General features: G+C 47.3%; 1 pseudogene across 1 annotated transcript in view; it reads right to left on the reverse strand.

The window, feature by feature from the left end:
• The window catches only part of LOC311530275 (butyrophilin subfamily 1 member A1-like), a 52641-nt pseudogene extending 47470 nt beyond the window's left edge, over nt 1-5171 (reverse strand). The window contains exon 1 of the transcript in view: nt 4949-5171. The product of the transcript in view is annotated as a butyrophilin subfamily 1 member A1-like (transcript). The remainder of the gene's footprint in view (nt 1-4948) is intronic.
• Between the last annotated feature and the right edge of the window lie 829 nt (nt 5172-6000).

Here is a 6000-nt window from a genome sequence, read left to right on the forward strand (position 1 = left end):
AGACTAAATATATAAATTGCAAGGTTGCAGAGCGCACAGGGATGGGTGCAGTATAAGAACCTGACTAGAGCAGGAGGGATCAGACCCCTGCTGTGGTAACACCTGCTGGAGGGGTTGCAGCTGGAGGAAGTCGCCATGGGGCTCCCATACAGGAATACCCTTCACACAGCTCTGTCAGTGGGTGGGGGCTGGCTCTCCCACAGACTGAGCCAGAGACTTGCCCCAAAACTGGCCGGTGCTGCGGGACCAGCAAGAAGTCAGGAGGCCCTAAGCCCCAGGCAGTGCCCATGGCCATTCCTTGGAAACACAGTTCCTAGGGAGCAGCACTAGCTGGAAGTCCCCAGTGATCACAGCTGCCCCTGGGGAACCCGATAAAGGGGGATCCCCACCATGAATGGGAAGGTGCAGAAAATATCATATAGCCCCCTGTGATATTGCCTTTTCCAATGAATCTCCACTAGGCTGAGGGAGGGACGATGGGTGTCCCCAGCTCTGGCCTATCCATTCCTCGCACCATCTGCTGTAGGGTCCATGGAGTACACTCTACCGGGGGGGGGGGGGTGTCGGCAGTGCCACAGAGATCTCTGAGCCCCATTCACATGGGAGCAGGGGACCCTGGTGCAGAGGTTTCCTGTGAGAGCAGATCTGGGCAGGGGGACATGAGTCACCTCCGTATTTGATAACTTTTCTTCACACCAGTTTGTGCTGAAAGGCTCCTTGTCTCTGGAGGCAGGAATTGTTGTAAACTTCAGACTTTACACAGCAATGAATAATACGGGTAGCACCATAAAACATTCCCTTATCAGATCAACGGTTGCTTGATGGCCAGGGAGACATTAAGTGTCTGGCTCTTGGGAAGTTTCATTCTTAAGAAGAGAAGGAAGAAAAGTTAGAAAATTTCATCTAACATTGAACAATGGAACAATAGTTGCAGATCCTGGCTCACACAGAGGACAGGATAAGGGTACAGAACTCCTCATGGGGCAAGCTCTCACCCTGCCCTAATCACCCCCTCTCCTGCTGCCACCCACCCACCCCTTCTCCCTGCTTCCAGTGTCCCACCCGTCTCTTATCTTAGCCTGTTCCCTTCTTTCCTTGGCAGATCCAGCCTCAGGATCCCCACATGTGGTCTGTCTGTTCCTGAAACTGGGAGGGGGAATCAACACTCCTCATCTTGATGTTTCAAACCTGTGAGCCCCAGTCCTGCTCCCACTGGGTGAAGGGTTAAAATCCCCACTGGTGTCAATGGGGGCTGTAGCTGGGCCAGTGGCTCAGTATCACACATGGCAGCAGAGAGATGTCGGGGCAAAATCCAGTCATTTTAGCCTGTTTGCCCCCAAACTCTCCTCCCTCTTCAAAGGCAGAATCAGGCTTTTAAACCTGGTGATTAAATGGGGATGTCCACTCCACACTGTGTTTACACCATGTAAGCAGCTCAGTGACATGCAGGTTACTCCCCAGTGTGGAAATACACTGATTGCCAAGCAGGAGGACACGAGACCTTCACTGGCTGCTATTTCTCCCAGTGCCTGGTAAATAATTTACTTGACTTATCTGACCCCACCCAATCTCCCCACCCAGTGCAGAGAAACACTGTAACTAAACTTTCTCCTCATCCTGTGTCATTTGTGACCTGATTACAGTCTGTATGACCCTGTTTAACAGCAGGAAAAGGGAGCAGGTGGTGAAGGAAGGAGGGTGGACAATGAGTAGAGAGGTGTAAAAGATTAATATACTCTGTGGCTCGGGACCAGAGGCGGATGCATAGCTCCCATTCACCAGTGAGTTAAAAGTGCACTGAGAAGATTTCAGGAGCGGCAGGAATATCACAAAGCTCACATAGAAAATCAGGGTTATGGAAGTTTTGGAAATTTCTGCAGATATAAATGCTACAGAACACTAAGGATTCAACCCCCCTCCCATTTCGAACCTCCCTTTGGTTTCTAGGGCAAGCATCGGCCACATTCTCCTGGCCTTTAGACCGTGTAAAGTGGAGAACACTTAGTCCCTGAATTGTCCGTGCATGCAGTGAAGGCAGTCTGAAGACCAGCAATACAGACAGACTTGCACAACTGATACTAAATGCCATGTTGGAAAAGTCAAGCAGAGTTTGTGACCTGTAGCAGTTACTGACACCCATGGTGTCGTGTCCCAATTTGCTACCCCTCCTTTCTCCTTGGTCTCAGGGTAGTAAATTATGACAGATGAGGTACACCTCACAATTTTTTAGCTTTCCCATCCTCTGGTCCAGGAGTAGCCAATTGTGACAGGCTATCAATCATCCGTCACAATTTTCTACCTCTCACCTCTATCGTCCTCTCGTACAGGGGTAGCTAATTGTGACGGATTAGGTCAGGCAGCTCCAGCTCACATGGAGGATGGTCCTCTGGGCTCCTGATTCCTTCATTGGCCGGCCTGCCCTGTCAATCAGGTTGACCTGGAGCCTTGGCCTCTCCCACATTGGCCCTGGGGACTGCCAGTCTTAGGATCTTAATTTCTCTTCAGCCTTTCCCCTTTCTTTCAGGAGAGTGCCAAACCTCCACTAAGTTTCAGTACAGGACCAACAGCCTCTACATTCCCCCTTTCTGCCACATCCAGAATGTCCACACCAGCACATCCAGGTCCCACGTTAACAACATTTACAAGCATTTTATATATATAAACATTGAACATATTTAACATTCTATGCCCACTTCTTTATCTTATACATGATAACATTCATTAATATAATGCACAAAACGAATAACAATCATCTGTAAATTTAATGGGTGTTTCACCTTTTTTAGTTCCCTGGTACCATCTTTATTACCCATATTTTCTATTCCCCGTCCCCGAGTAACACTGGGTCAATTTGACGGATCTGGCCATTGTCATTAGGTTTGCTCTACTCTGTTCTCCTTGGGACTCAGTTTATGTGACTAGAACCACACTCACACTGATATCAGTATCCTTGAGGTATGCTGATCTGTGCCTCCTTTGGTCCCCAATCGGACTAAGAGTGCAATGTTTTAGTTGGTCCCTAGGCACTACTCTTTCGGGATCTCCTCCTCCAGGCCGGATAGTGTAAACTGGCAGCTCAGGGTTGTTGTGAGCAAGTACAATGTGGAGATTTGACTCCCACTTGTCCTGTATTTTATTACATCCCCAGTATCTATGGTTACGAACTAGTACATGGTCACCAGGTCTGATGAGAGCCCCACTGGTCTTGTGATCAGAAGTCCTCTTCCTACTTTGGGCTGTTTCTTGCATTGTGCTGGGAGCAACTTCACAGGTTGTCTTCAGCCTGTCATGGTGACCTTTGACCCAGTTCTCCAAATTGGTCAGCTCATCCATAGAAAAGACTTTTTGATGCTTCTCTAGCAACATGCTTAAGAACTAGTCTACACTAGAAGCTCTACGTCTAATAAAGACATTCTATGCCGATGGGAGAGAGCTCTCATGTGGGCATAAAACTCCACCTCTATGAGAGGCTGTAGCTGTGTCGGTGGGAAAAATTCTTCCACCAATATAGTGCTCTCTACAATGGTGCTGAGATCAAAGTAACTTCCATTGTTCCGGGGGGTAGCTTATTCACACCCCTGAGCGAGGTGAATTATACCAAAGTAAGTGGTAGTATAGACAAGCCCTAAATAACCATCTGTGACAGGAATCAACTCTTGGAGCTCTGCTTGAACTGCAACTGGCAATTTGTTCTTCTTTCTCTCTTCTTGTCTTCTCATCTTCATTCTTTTCAAAGGTCATCTCCACCTGAGGAACCACTTCCTCAGGCTGGTACACCTCAGCAACTCTAATTCGAGGATACAACCCTTCAGCCTTCACACTTGAGTTAAGAAGACTCACTGGTATTCTTCCTTTCATGGCATTTGTCAGTACATTGGCTGGCTGAAACCCATTAGGTAGGCTTGCCCAAGATGCGGGCTCTACAAGCACTTGATATCCATCCGTATTTCCTGGTACCCGGCAGCATTCATCAAGGATCTTCCCTCTCCAGGGAGGAATAGCCACCTTCTGTCTTCCAGCCACTTTCACATTTCCAATCTGCCCAAGGGGCCCAGGGAATGGCGTCTCTCTGCTCAAGCCAGTACCCTACTCTGCACAGCATTCTTCTTAAAGTGCCTATGACAGTTCATCCTCCTGGTTCCTTCTCCTGGCAACAGTAGCTCCTTCAGCTCACTAATGATGTGCATCCCTAGAATCTCGGGGACTCCATCTCCCATATGATTTCCTTCGGAGACCTTGTCTTTCCGGAGGAAGATGCATTTTCCTGGCAGTGTCTGACCCAGGTTCTCTATGTCTGTCTCAAGGCACCCTACCACTGGGATTGTCATTCCATTAGCTGCTGTTAGATGTACAAACCGTGTGCTGTGCATGGTCAGCTCCTTGTCCTTCAAATATTTTTAAAATGCGACTCAGTAACGGTGGTGACTTCTGAGCCAGTATCTAACAAACATCTGGTCTGCACCCCTGCTATAAGTCCTTCAGCAGTTAAACAGTCTCCAAATGCTCACTCACAGAAGTCACTACATATCCTGGCACTGTTCATGTTTCTTCCAGCACTGTCTGCAGAGTGATTTTCCACCAAGGACAGGCCTAGGAATCCTTCTGCCACTGCTTGGGCTTCTACTGTAGATGGGGCATCAGGAATGAGTTTTGGTTTTGAGTGCCTGGCATTCTGGTCTCCTTCTCAGTGGACATTCTCGGCTAGTATGCCCTGGCCCTTCACAAGTGTAGCAAATGTACCTTCCCTGCTCATCCTTCAGTGGAGATTTTCAGGATATCAGTGCCCTTGGATACTTCGGTGTACTGGGGAGATTTTAGCTTTCATCACCTCAGTCATCTCCTTCAGCCAGGTTCTGAACAGCTTCATTTAAACTTTCCAGTGTTAACTGTGTTTGAGGCAGGGCCTTTTCCCTGGTAGCTGCATTCACTAGGCCTCCACTTTGTGTACAGGTATTAGGTTTGTCCATCTCTTCCACAGGAACTTCCTCTTCTTTGGACCATGTAATGGCAGCTGGCACGAGTTCATGGAACTTCTTAATGGTCTCTTCTTTAAACCTCTTCTTCATTTCACAGCAGAGGGAGTCATCCCAGAGCCCCAGCACCAGCTGCTCTTTCAGGACCATATCTCTCTCTGGAACTCTTTGTGGGTCCCAGCGCTTCAGCTTACTCATTCTCTCCTGAAGGTTGTATGTGTAGGTCCAAATGGTCTCACCTGGATTCTGTGTCAGCTTGTAGAATTCCTTGAGTCTGGTTCCAATGGGCACTTTGTTTCTGTGATGTTGCACTCCATATGTTTTACGGAAATATGTTTATGAATGTGAATATGAGATAACTGGAATATGCTTTATGCTAAGTATGCCATGTAACATATCTCTGAAAAGGTTATGATCTACTGAATATATTCATCCTATTTGTATGCATGTATCATTTTTATATTTCAAGTTATGAGCGTTGGCTCTATTCTTATATGTTAAGTGTTTGCTGTGGGAAACACATAAGGGAGGGTGAGCCAACCTATTTTGAAGAGACTATTCAGGTAAATTGGAAGTACTTGACTAACAATGGACTGTGGGAGACACCAGTCCACATGTGCTAAGCTAACATGTAAACAATGGCGAGGGCCTGCAGAAAGCTCAATCATTCATGGACATGTGACTTGCCCATGTGGCTCCAAACTCCATCTAGCTGCTGTAATCTTACAAAGGAATAAAGGGGTTTCCTCCCACTAGGCAGAGAATATAAAAGGCCCTGGAAACCCCTCCATTTTGTCTTCAGCTGGTTCAAGAGGCTGCCAGTCAGGAGAATACCCCTGTCTACCACCTGAGATGTAAGCTGGAACTAACAAGGACTGTACCAGGGGGAAAGACTGGGCCCAGGCCAGGAAAGAATCCAGTTTGTGAAGTATGCTTATCAGAACATCTTTGAGGGTGAGATATTACTTGTAACTAGATCCTCAATGTATTAAATTGGCCTGGTGTGTTTTGTTTTATTTTACATAGT

Source organism: Lepidochelys olivacea (genome assembly GCF_965140295.1).
Source record: "Lepidochelys olivacea isolate rLepOli2 genome assembly, chromosome: 14".
NCBI lineage: Eukaryota > Metazoa > Chordata > Testudines > Cheloniidae > Lepidochelys > Lepidochelys olivacea.